The 25,918-nt window shown below is 46.5% G+C and overlaps 1 protein-coding gene across 2 annotated transcripts in view; it reads right to left on the reverse strand.

Annotated features, from left to right (window-relative positions):
• The window catches only part of CCDC47 (coiled-coil domain containing 47), a 454,951-nt gene that overhangs the window by 77,171 nt on the left and 351,862 nt on the right, over positions 1 to 25,918 (reverse strand). The window lies entirely within an intron of this gene.

Below are 25,918 nucleotides of genomic sequence, written 5' to 3' on the forward strand. Positions count from 1 at the left end.
ATTTGCTTTCTCCACTTCGCTCCCACTAAAGGCACTTTGGTGTGGGGTGAGGAGACCGTCCACTCTTAAGATGCAACAAGAAAGTCAACCTAAATTTAATTTCTCAACCTTTGTTCCTGAAATCAGTCACTGTTTCGGATGGATTTACCGAATCAACCCTAGGGTGGATTCTGAGAGGCCATCCTGTTCTGGTGAACAGGAAAGACACCAGAGGGGAGCTGGGAGCTATTTAGCTCCTGCTTGCAGCCTAGGCATACCTTGTTTGCTAGAAACCCAATGCTACCAGGAGCTACTTTTAGCTTGTCAAGTCAACTGATTCTGAACAAATATACTTAGGCGACATTAACTGTGCATTTTGGACAATCTATACATTAGCATTAGGGCACATCTATAAGACAGACAAAGCATAAGGGGTCGTGAATAATGGACAAATTGTAAGTTTGCATGTTATGTAGAAGTTAGATCTGCAGAACGTTCTGTACTAGCTCCTCGTTCCCCAGTGGCAACTCCTGCTCACTTGTTAATGCCAGATATCCTCTGGCTGCTTTTAGCTCCTGCTTGTCCAATCTTAATTTATATCCCTGAAAACCTATATGCATTCAATATTGGGGGTTCTGAAGGGAACCCATTCAATTTACCTTTAAGATAGGTAAAGTGTTAGAAAAAAAGTACACACAGTCAGGTAAGTAATCAAGTAGAGAAAGACAGATATGAGCAATTCTAGATTTAGATCCGTACACTTAAGTCACACTCCGAGATGAGATGGGGCATAATGCCCTAGTCTCACCAGTTCCCCAAGATACACTGTTCAGGTTACTTTTGGATTGTGCAAAGCCAGTGGTCACAATTAAGTGTTCCAAAAGTTAGGAAAAGTTCAGGAAAGTCCCCCTTCCACCAGCGAACGTACTCTAGCCAGTCTGGGAATCGTTCCAAGAGCCTCGAATAATAAACAAAAAATATATGTACTAATTAAAAATAACAATCCTTTAAAGAACTAAAAGGTTTTGAGGCATAGCCAATATGGAGGAGAATGAAAATGCTGACAGTATGAGTATGACCTCAGCAGCATTTTGCCAATCATGCTGATTGCTGTTGAGATCACTGTCTAACTCGACCAATCAGTCCCTGCAGGTAATTGGTAGAAAGTGACCTCAGCAACGATTTTCTCCTTAGGCAAATTGGTAGAAAGTGAGCTTAGCAAATTGGTAGAAAGTGGCTTTGACTATGAAATGACTCGACTAATTATCAGGGAAGCTGTTCTGACTGAGGCTGGAAGAATACAGGGAGGTAGAAATAATACTGTAAGACACCCAGAAGCAGACTGGGAGTGCCCTTCATGTAAATCAATGCAAGGTGGGGTCAGGGGTGCGGGGGGGGGGGGGGCAAATCTTCTGTCTTTTTACTGGCTGGATTTTGAAGCCCCTGAAATTGCATGATTGGGCTTGCATATATTTTTTTGTTTCAGGCATGGCTGCTTCTACAATAGAGAATTTTGAGGTCTTAAGGATGCCGTCAAGTGATCATAACTTGACAGCAATGAGTTGGATAACAACATGGCACAGCAGTGGGCAGCTATAACTAACCAAGTGGAGGTAACAGGGGGCCGGAATAGGCCCAGAATCAAACCGTCGGAAGTTCCAAAGAAGATGGCATGCTTTGAACAGTTTGCGTTGGATAATCCGAACAGAACTGAATATGGTTTGATTTTGAGGGACCACAGGGAAAAACGGGGTCCCTTCAGTGGACCCGATTTTCTCCCTGCCCGCGCCTATAGTAAAGAGGTAAGGGGTTGCAAAGAGGGAGTTCAGATCAGATATTAGGAAACTAAAGAAAGCAAACGAGCCTGGCACAGAAATCCAAATAAAAAAACGAAACAAATACTGGCTAGCATCTAAATCGACAAGAATGCAACAGAATACAGAACAGATGTTGCGAGCTGTGTGTAACTGCAATACAAGGAATCTATGGGATATGTTGAATAATGTGGGAAGCCTTCAACCTGCTCTCGTGATTAGCCGGGTATCGGAAGATCAATGGGTTGGCTTCTATACCAAACTGTTTGAGGTGGGTGACGAAAGGACTCCGTACAAACAAAGGGATATTGGGAGGAAATGGTCTATTGATGTGGATCGGGAGGAGATAAGAATTCTGATTGGGAGGCTAAATTCATCTAGGGCAGCTGGGCCGGATGGTCTAACAAACCATACATTAAAAGAAAATGCTGATTTCTGGGCAGACATTGCAGCCAAGATCTTTGCCCAGGTTCTGGCTGCGAAACCAATGCCAGCCTCTTGGAGAGAGGCGGTTACAGTGCTGATCTTCAAGAAGGGCAATCGAGACGATCCCAGAAATTATCACCCAATCGCCCTTCGGGACTCCCTGGGCAAACTCTTTGCATCTATTTTGTGGAGAGATTTGAATATCTGGGCTATAGGTGCGGGCCGCCTTGATCCCCGCCAGACAAGCTTTGTGAAGGGGGTGGGTGGGACCTCCGTTAAAAGTATTCCTGCTTCCTGCTCAACCTCCTGAAGCTGAGATCCATAGAAATGAAATAGAAAATTATTTGGCTTTCATGGAACTCGAACAAGCCTTTGACGGGGTGAATAGTGAGAAGCTGTGGTTCAAATTGATTAGTCGGAACTGTCCTGCCGATTTGGTGGAAGCGATCAGGGTCCTGTACACGGATACCTCGATTCAGGCGAGACTGTCAGTACAGGGTGCTCTCTCAAGGAAAATGCATACATTCAGGGGATTCAGACAGGGCTGCTCTTTAGCCCCAATTTTATTCAATTTGTATATGTCTGATCTAAGATTTCCAGGAAACAATCCGGTCATTTTTGTAGATCAAACACCAATAGGGCTGCAGCGCCTATAAAATGCTTTTCTGTTATATCTGGAGGTAAATGCACTCACGAGTTAATGTAAAAAAATCAAAAGACCTAATAATTTCATCTGCTTGGAGAAAGCACAAGAGATTGTACTCATGGGTCGTTGGAGGAGAGAGATTGGAAATGGTTGAATCTATGAACTATTTGGGTACAGTAATAAATAGAAATCTTAATGACAATGCCCATCTTTTGAAGCTCCTGTTAGGCAAAGTTTGCATGCAGTACCCTCTGGGACCACTACACACAACTATGACTACAGGTGTAAGTCTGTACCACAAAGTTTTTGCAAGCTGAGCAGCCAGTCTCATCTCAAGAGGGAATGTGAGCTTGTAATGAGGTTACACAGAGGTCTACAATCCCAAGTATTCAAATAGACTCTTATACTCAAAGTTTCTTGGTAAAACACTTAATTTTTAAGTGTCAGTTAGAAAACATTCACTAGAAGAACAAGTTACTTCTTACCTTGTAACGTTCTTTCGACGGGATGTTCCTCCGACGTATTCCTCATCTTAGATATATATCCTTCCAGCTCTGCTGGCCTCGGAAAATTTTTTCTCTAGAGGGCGCTGCGCGTCGACGTCCCTCGAGTCGATGTCCCTCGACAGCCGCCGTATCGACGCTCGACGTCATCCTGCCTATAAAGGCCGCGCGCAGCGTCCTTTGCTCAGTTCCGTTTTGTAGCCCACAGTATTACTGTCTGGACTAGACTAATCACCCTGAAGGAGCGTAAGCTGCAACAACAAGGGAAGTAGAACTGCGGGGATGGATGGGAGGGTCGATGAGGAATACGTCGGAGGAACATCCGGTCGAAAGAACGTTACAAGGTAAGAAGTAACTTATTCTTCGAAGGGATTGTGTCCTCCGACGTATTCCTCATCTTAGATAGGCTCCCATAGCAGTATTCTATATTCGGAGGAGGGAGTACTGACTTCACACTGTCTTCTATTGATGAATAGAATGCAGTACAGCCCATCCAAACCTAGTCTCCTGACTGGAGGAGGAATCCAGATTGTAAAAACGTGTAAAGGTATGGACAGACGACCATGTAGCGGCCGCACATATGTCTTTAACCGGCACGCCTCTTTTGAGGGCCGATGAAGCTGCAATACCTCTGGTCGAATGAGCCCTAAGGTTTTGAGGGGGCTCTTTCCCTGTCAGTTTATAACATTCCAGAATGGCTAGAATGATCCATCTGGAAATGGTCTGCTTAGTTATTGGTAACCCCAGCTTGTGACCTGCGTAACCTACAAACAGCTGGTCTGCCTGTCTTATCCTGGCTAGTCTACTAATGTAAAAACTTAAAACCCTCCTAGGGTCTAGTCTGTGTAACCCCTCTTCCTCTTTCCCCGGGTGAGGAGGAGGATAGAAAGATGGTAGGGTAATCTTCTGAGTGATATGGAATTCAGAAACCACCTTTGGGAGGAAATTAGGCTTCACTTGCAGGACAACTTTGTCTTTGTGAAAGATTGTATGAGGGGGTTTACAAGAAAGAGCTTGTAATTCGCTCACCCTTCTAGCAGATGTAAGTGCTATTAATAAAACAGTTTTAAGGGTAAGGAATCTTAACGAACAAGAATGGAGAGGTTCGAAAGGTGTACCCATCAGGAAAGTTAGTACTAAGTTTAAATCCCATAGGGGAACTTGGAATGGTCTTGGGGGATAAACATTGGTTAACCCCTTTAGAAACTGTATTACCAAGGGTAATTTGAAATAGGATGGTTCTTCCGCAGTACGCTTAAAGATAGATAGCGCTGCGAGATAGCCCTTAATGGTGCCAACTTGAAGGCCTGAATTTGCCAAATATAGTAGAAAGGACAAAACCATTGGTGTACCACATGAAAATGGGTCGATATTCTGTTCTCTACACCAGTTGCAAAATCTGTTCCAACGGCAGCGGTATGAAGACTTTGTTGCTGGCCTCCTTGCCGAAAGCAACACCTCCATAACATCATCAGGGAGGTCCCAATCCTTGTACCTCAGCCGTTCAGAAGCCAAGCGTGAAGGTTGAGGGTTTTGATGTCTGGATGGAGAACCTGACCTCCCTTCTGTGAGAGTAGGTTCTCTCTGAGAGGAAGTCGAATTGGAGGGCAGATGAACAAGTCTAGAAGGTCCGGGTACCACGTTCTCCTGGCCCAATCCGGGGCAATTAGGATCATGGTTCGCCGGAATCTTCTCAACCTCCTGATCATTTGAGGAATGACAGGGACCGGTGGGAACGCGTACAGAAGCGGAAACTCCCAGTCCACTATGAACGCGTCTCCCAGAGCTCCTCTCGGAGGAAATTCCCTTGAGCAGAACAGGTCGCATTTCCTGTTTAGGCTGGTGGCAAACAGATCTACCTGAGGGGTTCCCCAAAGGGCGAAGATCTCTTGAAGGACTTCCTGAGCTAGCTCCCACTCGTGGGAGACTGTGTTCTGCCTGCTCAGAGCGTTCGCTGTCAAGTTCTTCTCTCCGGCTAGGTGAGCTGCCGATAGAGAGATTCCTTCTTGGATTGCCCAAAACCAGAGCTGCATCGCCTCTTTGCACAGGGGTAGTGATCCTATGCCTCCTCTTTTGTTGAGGTAATGCATGGCCACCGTGTTGTCCGTCATTATCAGGACGTTCTTCCCTTGTACAGCTGGCAGGAAAGCCTTCAACGCAAGTCTGATGGCTCTCAGCTCTAACAGGTTGATGTGTAGTCTGGACTCCGATGGAGACTAACGACCGCTGATGGTCAAGTCGTTGGCGGGGGCTCCCCACCCCGTGAGTGAGGCATCCATGACTACTGTTATCTCCGGCCAGGGTTGCCAAAACTGTTCTCCTTTCAGAATGTTCTCCTGACAGGCCCACCACTGAAGGTCTCGAGCCACCCTGCCGGGAACCTGAAGAAGATCTGTCATTCTCCCTGAGAATTGTGACCACTGAGTCCTCAGTGCCCACTGGAGGGATCTCATTCTCAGGCGAGCCTCTGGCACAAGGAAAATGCAGGATGCCATGAAGCCTAGCAACCTCAAAAAGTCGAAGGCTGGGAGACGTTGGGCATGTTGGAACTTGGTAACCATCTGTAGAATATCTTGAGCCCTCACCTCTGGTGGCGAGGCTTTTCCCAGGGAAGTATCCAGGATCGCTCCTATGAACTGGAGTCTCTGCGATGGTATCATTTGTGACTTCTTTAAATTGAGGGAGAAGCCCAGTCTGTGAAGGAAATGGCACACGTGATTTAGCTGGATCTGAGCTTGCTCCGGAGAAACAGCCCTGATCAGCCAATCGTCCAGGTAGGGGTAGACGTGAATCCCTTCCCTCCTTAGACTTGCAGCCACTACCGACATTAACTTGGTGAAGACCCTCGGGGCGGAGGTCAGCCCAAATGGCAGTACTCGAAATTGATAGTGAGAGTTGCCAATTGCGAACCTCAGGTATTTCCTGTGTTTGAGATGGATAGGCACATGGAAATAAGTGTCCTGAAGGTCCAGAGATACCAACCAGTCCTGAAACTGAAGGGCCTGGAGGATCTGAGAAAGAGTGACCATCTTGAATTTGTCTTTTCTGAGGAATTTGTTCAATTCTCGCAAGTCCAAGATGGGTCTCAGTCCTCCGTCTTTCTTCGGAATGAGAAAGTAAGGCGAGTACCAGCCCTTGTCCCTCTCCGCTACAGGTACCGGTTCTATGGCACCTTTCTCTAGCAGGTCCAAAATTTCCTGCAAGAGGAGCGGATCTGGAGCTTTCTGAGACCTGATCCCCGGTGGATGACTCTGTGGTATACGTAGGAAAGGCAGGCAGTAACCTTGGGCGACTGTTTCCAATGCCCAAGCATCTGACGTGATAGCCTGCCATACCGTCAGATGTTGAGTCAACCTGCCTCCTACAGGTGTCCTGTGAGGGGAGTCCTCAGAGTGGTTTTGGGGCGGCTGATGCAGATGCCGATGGTAAAGAGGCACCTGCTGTTGCTGCGGCTTTAGAATATCTACCCCGTCCACCTCGGGTAATTCTTCTTTGACCCCTTTGAGCCGGTCGTCCTCTACCTCTTCCAAATGCGTAGAAGCGAAAGGACTTGCCCCTCGCAGAGGTTCCTGTGGGACGAAAAGGAGTCTGACGGATTGCAGCTCCTAGGGATTTTGCTGCAGCTTTTGAAGTTTGCAGTTTCTCTAAACTGTCATCCGCCTTTTTTCCGAACAAAGAAGAGCCATCGAATGGCATGTTCAAGAGCCTGGCTTGCACATCTGGGGCAAAACCCGACTTTCTCAACCAAGCGAATCTCCTGGTTGATGTACTTGCCGCCATTGCTCTGCTGATACTGTCAGCCGAATCAATGCCCGTCTGGAGGGATTCGCACATAGCGTCTTTACCGTCTTGTATAATATTCAGGAACGCATCCCTTTCTTCTCCCTCCGGGATGCAGTCAGCCGCTGTAGAAGCACACTCCCAAAGTGTATGGCTGAACCTAGCAAGGGTGCAAGTAGCATTAACAGACTTTAATGCCATGCTACATGCTGAAAAGACTTTCTTTGCCATAGCATCATATTTTTTATCGTCCCTGTCCTGTGGGACTGTAGGATAAGCCGTCTTGACATCGGTAGAGGATGCTGCTTGTACCACCAGACTTTCTGGGGATGGATGTTTAGACAAAAACTCTGGGTCTGTGGAAGATACCCTGTACTTTGCAGACAGTTTTTTATTTACTGCTGGTATTACATCTGGGGTTTCCCAGTTTGTCATGATCTTTCTCTGAAGAGCTTTATGAAAGGGCACCACAGGATCCTCTTGTGGGCCTTTGTCAAGAATATCCGTGAGGTCATCTTGCTGGAAAGATTGTGAAGGTGCAGACCACCCCATGAACTCTGTAATCCTGGCCATTAAGGCTCTGTAGGGGGTTTCAGCATGCTCCCCCGGGTCTGGCTTAGCAAAATCCACCTCAGGGGAAGTGTCTAACCCACTTGCCTCATGTAAAGAATCATGAAGATCCTTTAATCTGCGCTCTTCAGAGGAAAATTCCTCTCTAACTGGGGTTACAGGTCCCTGTAACTCAAATGTGTCTTGTTCAGACAAATCACCCTCTTCTAAAATTGAGGATATAGTTCTCAATTGTTCTGAACTCATAAGGGGAGTAAACCCCATTTCCAAGGCAGAGGGTGCCGAACTTGTCATTATTGGCCTCGAAAACGATGTCGTCGACGTCGACGGCTTCGAGCGTGGCGTCGAAAACAGAGGTGGAGGCCTCGAGGGCCTCGACAGAATTGGAATTCTACTCAACAATATCGACGTCGAGGGCCTGGGGATAGTCACTGGATGTGTGGTCACCGTGACTTTTCTTGGTGTCGACGCCGGTGTCGAGGCCGGCGTCGAGGCGACAGACCCGTGTGTCGAAGGTCCCCTCGACAACGGCGCCGAAGACATCGACCTCAACGTCGACGGGACCTTCGTCGACGGAACCTTCGAGGATGGTTTGGAGGTCATAGTCCTGCTCGAGGGTTCGAAACGCGCTCGAGAGGTTTCTTCCGCCGGGTACTGCGACGCGCGGCGTTTTTGACCTTCGGGTCTTTCGACCAGAGCATCGCTCTCGGCAGTCTTCGAGGGGGTCGAGGCCGCTTTCTCGAAGACGCTCATCATATTCTTTCGGAATTCCTCCCATTCAGCCCGGGAACTATGTTTCGTGGGGCAAGGGATTCTTTTTGGCGAAACAGAGGAAGAGGAGACGGAGAAGGGGATCTTCGACGCCTCCTCTTCAAGTGCTTCGATCTCGAGGAGTGATGAGACCCACTCCGAGACCTGGAGCGCGATTGGTGACGAGGAGACGAATGTCTCAACTTCGTCGACGAAGAAGAAGCTTTAAAAGTCTTACCTTTCTCCAGCTTCCCCCTACGCTCCTTCAGAGCCTTAGCTGTCATGGACATACAGTCCTCGCATTACGAACAATGGTGTTCAGCTCCCAAGCACCACAGACAATTTCTGTGAGGATCGGTCAACGACATCTTTTTCCCACAATCTCGACATTTTTTGAAGCCGGATCGAGGAGTTGTCGGTTCCGACGAGGAAGCCATCGAGTATGGATCAAATAACTCGAGGTAAATAGGATTAATCTGACTAAGAACTGAGCAACGGTATTCCGAGGCACCGAGTAAGTGCGGAAAAACGGAACTGAGCAACGGACGCTGCGCGCGGCCTTTATAGGCAGGATGACGTCGAGCGTCGATACGGCGGCTGTCGAGGGACATCGACTCGAGGGACGTCGACGCGCAGCGCCCTCTAGAGAAAAAATGTTCCGAGGCCAGCAGAGCTGGAAGGATATATATCTAAGATGAGGAATACGTCGGAGGACACAATCCCTTCGAAGGAGGTAATCAATATCAAACAAAAATATACTACGGTACCTCAGGTTCTGAGGCATTTAAACTACTTTGAAGGAGGAGCAAAAATGGCATTCAGCGCATTTGAAGTAGGAGCAAAAAGGCATAAGTTAATAAAACGAATAATAGAGTTACTCTTAAACAGTGCAAATAGTTTGAGTTCACCAGAGGAGTTGATTCATTGCAATAAGTAGGACAAAGTCCATGGGCTAGAGTCTATCAGTAAAAACGGTTCTGGTATTTAAACTGAAAAGTCTTTGGTACAGTTCTCAGAAGTAGTTCATAGAAGAAAGATTCATGTGTTGGGTCACAAGCTGACTAGGCCTGCAAGTTACCAAAGTTTCACACACTTTTGCAGTGAGAGGTAAGTTCTCTCGGTCAGGTTTTCACAATACCTTACATTGAAGAAAAAGATGCAGCTGAGGACTTCTGTTCCTGCAGGTCTCGCTGTTCCAAAGCCTCAGTCGTGGGGATGAGAGGGAGGATGTCAGCGGACTCCTGCACTGCATGGGGACTGGTCACAAAAGCTGAAAAACTGGCAAATCTTTGATTCCGGTAGCTGTCTTCAAGCACACAAACTGGTGTCCTTCTCTCTCCTTGGCTATTCAGTTTCCTGCAGCACTCTGAGGAAAATACAACCAGCTCCGAGAATGGTATCCAGGTGGCTTACGAGTTGATTGGTCCCACCAACTCAAAGAAAAATGTCGTCCTTGAAGGGCTTCTCTGTCGAGATGAACTTTGCGATTTGGACCTGCAGCAGGGCTTCACCGGGCAAACCAACGGTCCAGGAGTTGCAGCAGCCGTCCTCTTCCAGCTCGTATTTGGCTCTTTCATTCCAGTGGTCGACTGCCTTCCAAGCCAAGAGACTCGCCTTTTAAACAGTTTTCTCCCATTCATTCCAGCCTAGCTCTCACTCACCCAGCAGGGTGGCTGTCCTTGCCGGACAGTCAGCCAGCCAATCACGCCAGAGTGCATTTGGGTCTCCTAGGAGTCTAAGCATGGAGTTTTGGGCATCTCCCTCACTACCTGCCCACCCCAGACAATGAGGCGCCAGAGGCGGTCTTCAGTCCTGAAGCCCGCCAAAGGCTTACGAACAAAGGGACCAAACCTGGTTTGGCGCGCAGAGACAAACTCTAGAAGGACCTTTCCAAAACAATGGCGAAAAAGAAGACCTGTTTAAACAAAGGAGGCTCAGACGCCATCTTGAAAAACATGGCTCCCGTGATTTAACGCTACCGGTGTTCGCGGTCGGGAAAAAACATGGTAATTCATTGTAAAACCACTGCCACCAGCCATTTTGAGAGGGAAGGGTAGCATTTGACTGCTGCATGAGTTTCTAGACATAGGGGTTACTAGGTAACCCCTCCAGCACTCTATTGTAAGAAAGGGTGTGCTGGGTCTAGGAATTTAAAAAGACTAGTAAAGATGATGCCTATGGAGTTGTCTAAAACTCCATAATCAAAGAACACAAGAGTAAAACACACATCAAAATACATGAGAAAGTGGGGAAAAAAGGCTCGCACTCTCCAGGTAAAAAAATCAAGTCCTCAAAATCCAGCAAAGTTGCTGGGGGTCTCTAAGGTGAAGGGAATGAGCACATTTATGCAAATTCTCCTTAACGGCTCCAAGCAAAGGTTAAGTTGCTTGCGGCCCAGGCAAGTGCTCTTCACAGGAGATATGGGACTCTCAGTACTCCCCCTGCTCACCTTTTATAAGCAAAAAGTTAAAAGTTAACATTTGGAGCGGAAGCAATGTTGAATCTGTCATGGAAAGTGTGGGGTCTCCTAGAAGGGTATTTTAGGTGAAGTCCCAAGACTGCTTAAGTCGCTACCAGTGGCTGAGATACGTTTTGAATTTGGACTCCAATCAAGAGTCAATTGTAATATGGAAAACAATCTCCCTATTTAGGAAATGTGTGACTTTGGATAGCATTCGCCCATTTGAGATCCCGAGACACATCTGGGGATACGTGGCTTGGGATTGGGATGGCGAAATGTATGGCCCTACTTGGATCTGTTGACATTCCACTGGAAATGTTGATTGGAAATCCATTGAAGGTGAAAAACAAAATGCAAGAGCGTGATTGGATTACTACCCAGGAAATAAGAAAGGAAAATAAATTGAGGTTATGGCTTGACCGAGGGAGTAAAGCCCTAAATCAAATCTCCTTGTATTTGCAAAAGTTCCCTTCGGCTCATTATTAGGAGCTGTCTATGAGAAGTCCAGCTGGCCAGGAGGCTAATAGGAAAGGAAGAGGCAGGTTGTAGATAGTGGGAGAAATTTAACTCTGTTCCATCTGGTGATGATGTGTAAAGCCCTGGTGGAGTCAAGGACTTATTTGGGAGGCTTTTTGGAGCAGGCAAGGTCCATATCAGCTATGGACTGGTGGGAAATGTTTTTAATAGGGGGAAACATTGTTTGGATTTAGCTGGTATGAAATTTGTTGAATTTATTCTTAAAGACAAGAAGGAGTAAGAACTGTTTTTTTTTAAAGATGATTGAATGCAGTGATCTATGTGGAATTTTAATGAATTATTTGGGCAAATTGTGATTTGATATGAAGATACTCTAATTTGTAAAGGTTTATTTAATAAAAGAAAAACCCAAATACAAAAGAAAACATTATTGGGCTTTTTGAGTCTCAGAAAGACTACCATTTACTTTTTGAGCAAAACCTATTTGTTGGGGAAGAATTATTTTGACTAAGAATAATGTGGAAGATCCCTACTCCTGGCAACCAGCTCACCATCTATTCAGCAGGCTTCTGGGCTTCCCCTCCCCCCCAACCCCCCACCCCCCGCCTCCATTCATCTCCCTACCTTCTAAGGAGTAGTGGGTATGAATTGTTTTACCAGTTCTTAATATCTCATTAGGTAAGAGGAAAGGTATTGAGAGGACCGATCATTCTATGAGGTTGCCTAGTAAGACCTGATAAGGTTAAACATACTGCGTGTTGATATCTTAATAGACACACTAAGTGTTACAGGAAGGTATGAGCAGTGGGCCGTCAATAAAATATAATGCGACATTAGTAGTAATCATCTCCTGTGCTGATGAATAAGAGGAGACACCCATTGCAGGGGGTTGGTTGCTTACTCTCTTCATATACGCAGTGACTGGTATATGTTCCTCCCTACTACAGCCCCTGCGGGGAGTGTCATGTACACTCCCCTGGGGTTGGAGGGAAGGCTTTGGAGATCAGGGTGATACAAGTCGCGTCACGACCACCAATCTTATTCAGAAAAGAGATAGAACAAGGTCTTTACACCAATATAATCTTATGGAGCAGAGGGGGCCCGAAACAGGAATGTTAACTTAGCCCCCCGCCCAGTACTTCGATTTACCCCAAGACCACGTCAGAGGTTCCTGGAACCCACTGGGTCCATTTCTATGCTTCGCCTGGTCGAGGGGTGTCTGGGTGCAGAGTTTTGTTTAGATGCGTGATGTAGCTTTGTTATATTGCGGTACCTCTTGCGGTTCAAGAAACTGTCCAGCTGGTCACCCTTGCCACGAAAGGAAAACCACTTTGGCGGAGCAGGCAACCTCAGGAGACAAAGAAACAAAGACTGGATTCAAATGCAGTCAACAGTCAGGCATCGATAGGCTATTTGTGGTTGGTGAACAAAGGAGCAGGCCCTGCACGGCTGAAAATGCGGGATCATGCAACTTGTAGCACAAGTTGAAGATCCTCAGAGTTCCAAGGGTGCACTCAGAATGGCAAAGGCTGCAGAGAGGTAGCCAAGAGAGCTTGTCAGTCCACCAGGTGATCCGGGGACACTTCCAAAGGATCAGAAGGCATGGATCAAGATTGGTTGTTCCATTTGTTCCAGGGGTCAAAATACCAATGAGTGCCTTTTTTAGATCAGGACAGAGGAGCAAGGCTTACGTCATCCCGGGGTCTTCAGAAGGCTTCACTTCTTTGCAGGGCTCTTTGCTCAAACAATCTCTCGAATGGCTGCAGGAGGAGTCTTTCTAGCCAACATCTGGACTGGCGTCGCCACCATGTTCACCATTGGTAAGGATCTGCGCCATTCATACTGGCAGGGGGCTGGCTGTCTCCAAGGTAAGAATTAGTGCACTCCAATTGGTGTGGGACTACACAAGACTTATCTCTTGGTATTAGGTATCCCACCTTTTTAGTACTGCACAAGTTGGTAGTGTGACAGAGCAGCCAGGCTTATTTTAAGAGGGGTAATGTGAGATGTAGAGCTGTACAATGAAATCAGTAAATACAGGTATCCAAGTAAATACTTAATTATAGTATAGATATGTATTTATATACACAAATAAGATATTTGAAGCATTCTTTAAAAATCAGTAACTAGCAGTAACATTAATCCCAAATTAGGATTAAATTAAAAAAGTGAACAATAAAGCAGGCGATTCATTTTTCATGTCGCATACATTTTCCAGCACCAATGGTGACGTCATTTGAGGTCAGTATAACACTTATTTTGTATCACCTTTACAGTATTGAGTTATAAAAGCAGGGAAAGGTTACAGTTATATCAGAACATATAGGTATTCTAAAAAAACAGATTATCCCAAAAGGATGCATGCAGTCTTTTATCCCAGCAATAATAGTGTTCAACAATTAAAACCTGTCAGGGAACAAGCACTGCCAACGCCAATAGGTTCAGTAGGGGGGCTTTAGGGAGCCAGGACAGCCAAAATCAGTGGGCAAAGTCAAAATTCTGATGTTCTGTTCTTTGAAAATGTTCTTAAATAGTTAGTTCAAATAGAAAAATAACCGCAACGCCAGAGGAGTCACCTTGAAGAAGCACAAGCTGAAAGGCCAATGCAAGTGAGTTGAGGTCAACTCAGAGAAGGGTAAAATAGCACTCCCAAAGGTAGGAAGCACCCCAAAATGGCAGAAGGATGATGTACTCCAAGCCACACAGTACCTGTGAACTGAAGAATTTGTTCCAGCTGGATGCCTTCTGGTTGCAGTGCAGCAGCCCCTTGTTTCTGGTCCTTAGTCGTGGTGACGAAAGGGAGGACGTCTGGCGGGCTCCTGCGGGAGCACTTGAAAGGGGGACACGGCAGCAATGGAGTCTCCTTGATTCAGCGGCTGGTTTTTGTGCCATTTTCTCAGAGCCAACGAAGAATAAACAGCTCAGGTTAGAAGTTCTTTGATCCCTCAGTCCTGGACTCTGTTGAGGGGACTCAGGACGCGGATTTCCTGCTTCTGTATGGTCCTCTGGATGCCCACAAAGTTTTGGCCAGATTCACACTCAGCAAGAAAATGCACACAGATTATCGAGATACCCGGGTTATTGGGATTCTGCAGCCTTGGAAAGTCACAGCAAGTCGGGGTTTGTGCAAAATATAGTTTGTCTTCAGGGTAGTTGGTCCCACCAGCCTGAGGGAGGAAGTCGCCCCGTACAGGTCTTCCCAGTCTATACGAATACGGGGTCAGCACAGCTTCACCAGGCACTTTGCGGTCCAGGAGGGTGCTGCTGGCGTCTTCGTCGGATGTTGTCCTCCAGTGGTAGACTGTGCCTCTAGTCCCCAAATACATCGCTTTTTATGCAAGTTCTCATCCATTCACAGCCCTAGGCTGTCAATCACCGAGCAGGGTGGCTGTCCTCCAGGACAGCCAACCAGCCAATAGAAACTGCTTTGACTCAGGCACACCTAGAGACAAAGGACAGGGATTTTTTGGACCCCCCCACTCTTCTTCACTTCCTGCCTTTCCAGTCACACTGGAGCCTGGGCGGGCTTCAGGGCTGAAGCCCGCCAAAGGCAAAACACACAAAGGACTAAAACCCGATTCAAACAACACAGTAAAAGCCCAGAAGAAACGAACTGTTAGGGTAGTTTCTGGGGCCGGCAGAGTCGTGCCAAGGGTCTGCGGACTCCCAGCTCACGGAAGGCCCCAACTATTTCCCTGGTCCCAAAGACGTTGAGGTCCACACAAGGAGCAAGAGTTACTGTGGTTTATTATGCAGAACACACAGGGGTCATATGCGCGGAGCGATCCAGGCACATCTCATCGTAATCTAATTTGCAGGCCAGTTCTGTACACTTGTGACAACACATCCTTCATCACTCAGCAGGTTCCTTCCCCAAAACCCAACAGGGTTCAGGATTGGCTCCTGAGTAATAGTTGCAGTATAAGAACCTATAGAGGCGAATTGTTATTGGACGTTACTGTGTCAGGAGGTAGGCTTGGATCATCCCTAGAAGTTGTTACTTCAAAACTGTTACATTCGGTGAGCCCTGCGATTGGTCAATAGCCCCTGCCATCTGCCCATAAACCCCAGCGTCCTGACTGGTCAGGCTGCGGGACCCCAAGCCTGGGACAAACACTGTTCCCAGCCCGCGAGGAACCTGTTCTCGTTACATGTATACTTTGTGTCAGCAAGGTGCAACTATGTCTCTAATTATACAATAGTGTGTAATAGACTACTGCCATGAGAGCGTTCCATTCCCACCGTACACGGTAGCCGGAGAGTAGCAAGTACTGTTGCAAAAGCCGCTGTCTAGCCGTGGGACGGCTGCTCGTCCCAGCCTCTGATCCTTGGCCCGATATCAGTTTGGCCGCGTCACGTGGTAGGAGACAATCTCTTTGGCTTCAATTACTTCGAATTCGATTGTATTTTGCAAGGAATATTCTTTGCAGCAGCTGCTATCACCTTGGTTCTTGTGTCTGGAATGTCACTCGCAACAATGTGGCCTTGGCTGCCGTTGCTCTTGCCATGGCTGTTCTGCTTGCATCTTGCGGTTTGAGATCTCCTTGAGATGATCATGGCCTGCTGTATTTTCTTAAGGCCTGCACAGCCCTCTAGCATGTGTTTTCCTTAGTGTCCATAGGATAATGTGCGTCATGGTTGCAGGTCCTGCGGGTGCTCCTGTTCTTCCACAGTGTTAGTTGCATGTGAACATTTTCAAGCAGGCACACAAATTCTTATTTTTGAAATATTTGCAAGGAACTTGGGGTTGGTCACCCTGAGTTACCTGGGGGCAACCAGACGTGGACTCCCTGCTCACTGTGATCAGAGAGGCAAAGCTTCACCTCACTGATGAGGCCCAACAAGGCTGAAACACGTGTATGGAGTTGCTTTTGGTACTCTTGTTCAGAGAGGAATTGCCATAGCATTTTGGTGCTGGACTGCCCATGTGGGCGGGACAAAGACTGATATGCAAATGGATATTTCCCATCTGTGAAAGGTACAGTGAGCAAAAAGCGTGTGCTGTAAACTCATCTCAGAACAGGTTATCATGCTATGTTCTATCTGGAGAGGAGTGCCTGCTACCTTTTTGAAACACAAATTCTTATTGCATTTCTGCATTGCTGTAGCGAGCCTAGGTGGCAAAATAACAAACGTACAGACGGTATGCATAGGTCACCGTCCTCTAACTCATAGGGCTGTACATGTGTGTTCTTCGTGTAGGTTGGTGTGTGGGTGTCCCAAATGTGCGGATTGCGCATGTGCTTCCAGTCCAACGCAGCTATGTCGTTGCGATGTCTCTAACGACTTGAGGCATTGCTACATAGTGTCTTTTAGTCGCGTCATTCCATTTGGTTGTTTCCAGCTCTGTCTTGTACCCCTGCGTCCACTCTAGGCAGAATTCGCGTCACAGCAGGCACATATGGTCGGCCGGTAGGGGAACCTTTCACGGTAGTTGTCCATGGCTGTAGCAGTAGAGATTGGCATGAGCTCATAGGATCGGCGGCCATGTGGTTGCTTGTGCTTCTTCTGGTTAGGGGGTCGTCTGGGACGGAGGATCTGTTCAGGTTTTCCCTCTTCACAAGGGACAAGAAATGGTGAAAAAAGACAGGGCGAAAATGGTCACCATTGGGTGCTGTATGGCAGTTGAGGTATCGCCCTGCAGATACATGTCACCAGGTAGTAAAAAAGAAACCATTGCCACTGGCCATTCAAGTGAGTTAGTGCAACAAAATGTTACATGAGGAATGGGTTAAAAAGAGTTACTATGTAACCCCACCCCCCAGCACGCCACATATGGTGGTGTGTGCTGGACCTACAAAGGAAAAGGTAAGACATGTGTCATCTTGCTATTCCAAGGGACCTCAGTGGTACTGCGCAAAAGGTGCTGTGTATCACAATGAAATAACAGATGCCTATGGAGTACTCCATAAAACAGTAAGAAACACAGAAAATCCTAGTAAAAAAAAACACATGACAGTGAGAAAAAAATTCTCACTCAGGAGTTAAAATTAAAAAGCCCTAAGTCCAGCAAAAGAGTTGGGGGTCTCCAAGGTTAAAGGGAATTGGCACAGAAGAACAAGTTACTTACCCATGGTAACATTCTTTCGACTGGATGTTCCTCCTACGTATTCCTTATCTTTGATATTTCCTAATATCCAGCTTGCTGCCTCAGAATTTTTTTTTCCCAGTAGAGGGTACTGTGCGTCAATGTCCCTCTGAGGCCTCTGTCGACGTCATCATAGGTATAAGTAGCACGCGCAGCGTCCGTTGCTCAGTTCTGTTTTGAAGCGAGGCAATGTCCTGAGTTACTACCCTCGAGGAAGCGCAGACGGTAACCACAAGGGAGGTTTTACTGCAGGGAGGAATATGTGGGAGGAACATCCAGCCGAAAGAACGTTACCATGGTTAAGTAACTTGTTCTTCGGATGGATGGTGTCCTCCCACGTATTCCTTAGCTTTGATATTCTCCCAAAGCAGTTATATAATCAGGAGGAGGGAGTAAAATTAGAGTAGTTAAGTATGCATAAAGTGCAGTACTGCCTTCCCAAATTTAGATTATTGGCTAGTGGAGTAATCCAGACTATAGTATCTTTCCCCGGATGTGGAGGAGGGTAAGAAGATGGCAAGGTTATTTTCTGCGTAATGTGGAATTCAGAAACCACCTTGGAGAGGAAGTTAGGCTTCACCTTTAACACCACTCTGTCCTTATGAAAGACAGTGTGAGGAGGCTTGCAGGATAGAGCATGTAGCCCACTCACCCTTTGGGCTGATGTAAACCCTCTTGCCATGGCATCAGATTTCTTGTCATCACAATGTGGCAGGATTGTGGGCTATGCATTTTGCTGGCCAGAAGAAGTTGCATCCTGTACGACCAGGCTTTCTGGTGTTGGGTGCTTTGAAAGATATAGAGGATCCGAAGCTCATGCTCTACATTTAGCTGTTAATCTTTTGTTAACTGCAGGGATAACCTCAGGTGTTTCCCAGTTGGATGATACCCTCTTATGTAGAGCTTTGTGAAATGATACAATAGGGCCTTCCTGTGGTCCTTCGTCGAGTATATCCGTTAGGTCATCCTGCTCGAAAACAGGTGCTGGAATAGACCAACCCATGTACTCCATCACTCTAGTCATAAGCATTCTATAATTGCTTTCAGCACGATCTCCTGGATCAGGTTTAACAAATTCAACTTCAGGGGAAGAGTCAATGCAACTTGCCTCATGCAGAGAGTCCTGCAGATGTTTAATTCGGGATTCTTCTGACACCAGTTCTTTTGGAACAGAAGGTGTCCCATATTCAAGACCAAAAGGTCTTTCCTCTTCAGATTGAGGAGAGGGTTTTGAAATATTCTGAATGAGGTTGTGGTGTGTAATTTTTCTCAAATGTAGAAGAAGGCGCTATAGAGGATTGTCGGAAGCGGCCTCTGTGATTGTTCGAGTTCTAGTTCGAGAGGTGTGGCTTGACCAACTCGGCGCAGAGTCCTTTCCTCGGATTAGCCAGATCAGAGTGTTCTCAGACGTGTGTGTGTGTGTGGCGGAGGCAGGCGCTGGTAGCAGGGAGTGGGAGTGGTGCAGCTGTGTAGCCGGAGAGCGAGCTGTAGCCTCCTGAAGTCTCCCTAAAGGTGGTCCTCGTCTGGCAGCCGTAAGGGTGCAGTGAGCTCATACGAGGGACCCAATGAAGCTAGTGAACCTGCCCAGTCACTCGGGAGGCCGGATGCAAAAGCGGTAACACACGCGGAGCGCGCAGCCTGCTCTTTGTGTCCCTCGTGGCTTGCGGGCTCTCGCGATTCCTTGTGCCAAGGTACATTGCTGGCCTTTTCTTAGGCTGAATTGTCAGTGTAAATCAGATCACATCTTGGCTGGACCTCCTGGAGGCTGACAGAAGGCAGGACTTGTGCCCTTGAGTGGTGTTGCAAACTGACGGTGGGTCGGTTTTCTTTTGAACCGTATTACTTGGAGACTGTGGGGCCCATATTTCTACACAAGCCCTTTGATCTGGGTGTAACGGTTACTCTTTATCTATGCCCGCCCTGAGGTTTACTAGACCGACTATCTGGCGATCGGCACAAGGGCTGGCCTACGAAGCCAAAAAGGAATGCCTATGCAATTGGATGCTATCTTTCCAGACCCCCTGGGCAACATCCATATGACCGTAGATGGGGCGAAGCGGTGGTCTCCCACCCTAGGCCAACCAGTGAGCTCTACCTCCCTGTGTGTGCTGCCTACCTCTTCCAACCCCTTGGATGGGAATATGGGCGCGGACCCAAAAGAGGTCTTCTCAACTACTTTTTCTATGGCCCAGCAAATGCCCTCAAGTTACGACCAGTGCCATTCTGCTGCTACTCAAAGCTGTGGTCCATAATACAGATGCCCTGCGTCCCTTCACTGTACCTGCCATTCCTACTGGAAATTCCTATTCCAATACCCCTAAACACCAAAGATCTATCGAGCCGATATTGGGTCAAACATACATTGATAATTATTTCCTGAAAGCGACCTCCACAAGTACTGAAATTAAATTACCTAAAGCATTCAGAGGTAACGCTATGTTGGACCACTCGACCATGACTACTCAGGAATCCTTTGGTGATCATAACAATATTACTGACATCAGTATAACTGAGTGTGCAGATAAAGCAATGGATCTGCCTTATGCTGGTGAACCCCCTATGTGCCCCACACAACAGTCCAGTGGTGGTCTCACCCAAGATACACCAACTGCCCTTACGAATATTGATGGGGCTAAAACCACCTCCACAGACGATGTATGCACTCAGGGATAATCAGGAGCATGGAGGTTCCCCAAGACTGCACCATACCCTTAAAGACCTTGATGAGCACATCCGATTAACCCACCCAACAGTTTCCGCCTTAAATGCGGTTCTTAGCTCATTTGTCGAATTGTACGACAATATTTGGGCAGAACTAAAAAACTCTCAAAGACTAATGGCGGAAGTTAACACAAAAAGTGACAGTATTGGCATGGAAATTCTTGTGGAGATGAGTAACAAACTTGACTGGATTGGAGCCGAATTGAGTCAGACCAACAGCGTCGGTCCAGCTACCGGGTTTACCTGGGGGCCCGATCTCTACAGTTATCCCACCGGTGCCCTCCATGCAAACTGAGATAATTGAGATATCAGACAGCTCGGTTTCTCTTGATGTTCCTCTTAAGGGACTAACGATGGATCCATGCAATGAAGAGGGCCTCGCTTGCTCTTTGATCAGTGCTATCCCGTCCTCTCCATTTGTTAACTTACTTGTGAATTCTCCCAATGTGAATGCTATTGTTGAACATGTTCCACCTGAGGCCGGTGTTCCACCTCTGGGCGGAAATTTTTGGGCCGCTGCTCCCAAAAAAACCTACTCCATCGCAAATTTAGATCGATTAAGCGAAAATTTGCAACCAAGCGCCCTAGCCCCGTCACTACTAAAACATTGTTACATGCTCTGTTTAAACCAAAATTAGGGCCTATTCCAGGGCTGGGGGTGAACTCTGTTGTCACTGCATTGAAATCCAAGTTGGTGGACTCAATTGTTCAAAGTGACATACTCACCTTCAGCACTGCCCAGGGTTCATGTGCTGCGCAAATGCCCAACCTAGAGACGCCTCTGGAAACACCCAAGGTCCCAAAATGCGATGGTCCTCAGCAGCCTTTGGCTCATGTCCCGTTGGCTCCTTTACTTGCGCGATGGGGCTGTGGCTTTGGGAAAAACAAAATGCTTGACCAAGGTGCTCAACCAATAGACACCCCTGCCACAGGGGCTAGGCCCTTTGTCTTCTAGAGATCATTTACTAACCTCAGTGGGGCAGTCTAAATGTGCTACAAATGTTCAAAGTGTCTTTCACAATGGGAAATATGGCCCGCAAAACCCACACTCAATAAGGGGTCCCCTACAGGGCAGTGCAATCTCCAAGGAGAGACCTAGTTACTCTGATACTACTCTGCCCTCCTTAGATATTGGGGCTGGGTGTGGGAAGTTTCGGGATGAAAATATTCCATCTGAAACCCATTATCCATCTATTTCCTCAGGTATAAGGGATTTGGTGAAACGGCTCCACAAACCGTTGACCAGGACTCCTCAGTTTGATATACCCAATATACAAGGAATGGGCCAAAAGGGCCTTTTCTAAACATCTTCTGACCACCTTACAGGGCCACCCACGTAATACTACTACTGGGAAAACTCTGAGTTTAGTCAGAATAAGGAGTATGTTGGATTTGGAAGCACCCATCTGTTTAAACAGATCTAATATTTTGACTATTTTTGCAGAAATGCCTGCCCTCACTCTTATTTCCTCTAATGATATTGCTAGGGTGGCTTTCCCAGACAGAGTGTCGGGGGTATAAGCCTGCTATTCCTTGCTTCTCCTTTGGTTAAGGAACTCATCCTTACCCAGACTGACCCCTTGAGAAACCTGGGCTTCGAGGTTGAATCCAGATTATCCTTGGAAGCAGAGAAGCCAGAGCTACTTATAGATCAGTTAACAGGCAAATTCCCTGTTGATCCCCTGCAGGGAGGAATTAAACCAGCAAAACAACAGGAATCAGATGTTGATTGGGCCGCCATCATCTCGACCCTGTGGCAGAAACCTGTTCCCTAGCCAATCAATGTCCTTAATAGACTGAGTGGAAGTCATGATCTAGGTGTCAGGTTGTGGAATTCTAGAGGTAATTCCCACAAATTCACTAATCCGGAATGTTTGTTGCAATTGAGAGCGGCTAACGTATGTTTACAAGAGACCTGGATGACTTCTACCCCATATCTAGATGGTTACCAGATCTATGACCAGCTAGGTCAGGTTTTGGGGGCAGACCGGCAGGGGGATCTTCTGATTGCTGTGGTTCATTGCTTGGGCCTCAGGGGTACTGCTCTTTTGGGCCTACCCTTTGGGGCAGATCTCTCAACCAGGAATGGCGCCCTGAAGCTTCTAATTATAAATATCTATTGGCATGTCACTGGTGGATGCTTTTGTTACAGCTATCTCCCATGCTATATCTGACTGGTCTTCTACTAATCACAAGGGCATGTCCTGGTTGCGGGTGATCTAAACTGTGAATGCAAATTCGAATTTCCTGCCTGGGAAACTTGTAAGATGAATATGGAGGCTCTCGGCTCTTCCAGGAAAAAACAAGTGGGTTTTGCCTGGTATGTGGGACTGGGTAATGTAGGATTACAGCCCTTGGTTGGGCATCCTAAAGCCCAAATTGGAGACACTACTTGCATACCTGGCGATGTGGATATTCCACCTCCATGCTGGACTATATCTTTCAGGATGACTATCTGAGCAAAAGTAGTACATCATTTAAAATTAATATGAACAATTGGAGTGATCATGGTGTTTTAACAACTTCTTTTAAGCTGAACCTCCTCAATGAGAAATTCCAGACTCATCTACAGGTTGTACCTAGTCCAGCTGGATATGCTGTTAGATGGACACCAAAAAATATTGAGATCTTAAATCAGAACTTAAGGGCCCAACTCAAACTACTTTTGATTGGAAACTGGATACCTTTAACACATCGGGTATTATGTCGCTTGTGAAGGCAGCAGAAAGTGAGCTGGGCCAACAGCCTGCTAGAGCTGATCCTGCCTCTCTGCACTCATTGTTATAACCATCACTTGGCGCTTGCTGAGACTACCATGCGAAAAGAGATCAGGAGACTTAGGTCACAGAACCTTGATGGGGAACTATTATTTAGGGGCATTAGAAAGATCAAACAATCCTTTAGAAATCTGTGCAAAACCCTTAAACATCACCTTCTGCAACAAGATGGGGAACTTATGTTGCAGATCCTCATCAGGTCTAATGTGGGGGCCTTCTGGGCTACTGTGAATGGACAAGACTCTCACTTGGCCACTTCCCAACTAAACGCGATTTTGGAACAAGCATGGCTGGACTTTTATGGTAACCGATTTGCCCTTAAACCATCTCTGGGGGGAGAGAACACAAAAGACAATATACCAATTGGCCTGACTGTTAAATGGGAGCCCCCCCCCTTGAGATCGATACTGTTCTGGGCTTAATCTCAAAATGCAAAAGATCCCGAGCACCCGGACCTAATGGGTTAACTAATAACATCATTAAGTCAGACCCAAAACTATGGGCTAATCTTATATACTACAAATTTAAGGACATCCTAGAATCTGGGGTCTGTCCACGATCCTGGTCGCTAGCACGTCATACCAATCGTCAAGTGTGGCAGTAGGTCAGACCCAAAGAACTATGAGCCTATTGCCATGATTGACGCCGACTGCAAAATCTTTTCTGCCTTAATTCTCTCTCCCCTTGAAGATTGGGAAAAAAGCTGCCACACGCTATGCCCCTTCCAGACAGGTTTCCGCAAATTCCACTCTAACATCAATTGCATTGTGGTCAAATGTCTTCAGGATGCGGCTTGGAGTAGGGCCAAGGGCCATATTTTCATGGCCTCAGTCGACCTCTGCAGCCTTCGACTGTGTTGATCGCCAAAGGCTGTGGCGCAAGCTTGCATCATGGGGTCTACCAAGGGGCTTATTGAGTTTTCTGGAAGGGGTCTATAAAAACTCCTGTATTAGAATTCGGCTGAATAAAAAGGGAGATATGTCATCTATTGTCCATACACACTGTGTGGTCAGACAGGGGTGTGTTCTGGCTCCTTGGGTCTTCAATCAATATGTGTCTGATGCAGTTGAATACCCGTTCCAGGAGGGTCTGCTAGCCCCAAGAGTGGGCCGCAGTAAGATAGTCTGGCTGGCCTATGCAGACAACTTTCTGCTGTTCGACTCTACCAAGGAGGGCGTCCAGCGCCTCTTGGATACTTTTGCCAACTATGCCAAGATTAATGGTTTGACTATTAACCACTGCAAGACTAAAATTCTCGCATTTGCCAAAAGGAGCCCATAAGAATCCAAGCCTTGCTTGGAATTTGGAGGGGGAGTGGGTAGGCATTTCTAGCAGCCTTACCTATCTAGGCTATCATGTTGGTGCATATAGGGGTTTGAGTGGGCAGCTTGATGTGCTTCTCAATAAAGCTAAATTATTGATAAATCAGATTTTAAAAATCGATCGCAAATATGTGCGATTTCCCATAAAACCAGCCCTCCTTTTCTTTGAAGGGAAACTAGCTCCCAAACTGACCTATGGCCTTGAATTATGCACAGAGTTAACTGTGCCTAAAATGAATGCTATTGAAGGTGTAATCTGGAGACGGATCCTCGGCGTACCAAATGCGGTTCCCCTCACCGCAATTCGATATGAATTGGGATACGCCTCCCTAAAGTCTTGTGTGCATTGGAGGATGCTCATGCTATATGCAAAAATCAAGGCTCCATCACCCATTACCTTATATGAGTTAGTTGGAAGCAATAGCCTCTGTTTTTTAAAAGAAATTCTGCAATTCCTGTGAAACGATCCTCCAAAGTGTTGACTCTGACTTGGGGCAACTAAACACCAACCCAATGAAAACCAAAAAAGTTGCTGGACTATGATTGGGTTCTCACTGTGGATAGTTTTCACTCATATAAATCAATCACTTAACAAACGAACATAAGAAAAGAGGCTCCCTCGCCAAGATTCTCACCACGTTTCCAAATAGAATACATCGATCACTTTTGTTAAGACTACTTTGGAATATCCTTCCTACTCTGGATATTATGCTGAGAAGAAACCAAATTAAGGTGGAGGATAGCCTATGTAGATTTTGTCATCTGGTACCCGATACATCTAAACATCTTATCCTTCACTGTACTCAAATCAATACTCGAAGAGATTCCTGCTTAAGCATATTGAACGATTTGTACTCTGGCCAACCTACTGACCTCTTGTGGCAACAGTGTTTATGTATACAAAATATACAAGAGGGACTGGCACTTTCTGTACTTAATCTGAATCTCCATTTAGATCGCCCAAGATAACTTTGGGTCAAAACCATTTGCTGCCTCCTGTATTGACTGGATTGTGTGTCCACTCAGTGTCCTCTTATTAATATAGGTAGACACATTTTTTTTTTCTTTTTAAAGATTTTAAGGATGAGACTTTTTCTGGTTATTTCTTTTTTAAGGAATTGTTTTATTCTGTGAATGTCATGTGGATATTCTTCTGTCATTTGATTCTTAACTTGAATTACTATGGTGAATCTGTCTTTTATTCTCTGTAAATTCTACTGTATAGGTTTAATAAAGACGTACACAAAAATATAGATGTCACGATTGGAGCCAAAACTGTCAAAATAGTCGATGACGTCATCAGCTTCTTCAAAATTGTCAACAGCTTCTAAGTTGTCGATGGGATAGACACCAATGGCAACGTCTTCGACGAAAGCAAAGGTATTGTCTTGTACGGCGTTGAGGTCGACATGCGAGGCGCTAATGGCTTCCCCTTCGATGAGGGCGTCAATGATGCACTCTTTGGCTTTGCCGTATGGGTCGATAGTGACGACTTCTTGTCGTGTCACTGAGGCTTTCTATCGACTCAAGGGTTTTTCACGCTCAAGGAGTTTCCACAACCGAGGTCGAGGACTCACGGCTCCTGTGCTTCCCAGGTGTTTCTC

The sequence above is a fragment of the Ambystoma mexicanum genome, chromosome 13 (assembly GCF_040938575.1).
Source record: "Ambystoma mexicanum isolate Mex_15411 chromosome 13, UKY_AmexF1_1, whole genome shotgun sequence".
Taxonomy (NCBI): Eukaryota; Metazoa; Chordata; class Amphibia; order Caudata; family Ambystomatidae; genus Ambystoma; species Ambystoma mexicanum.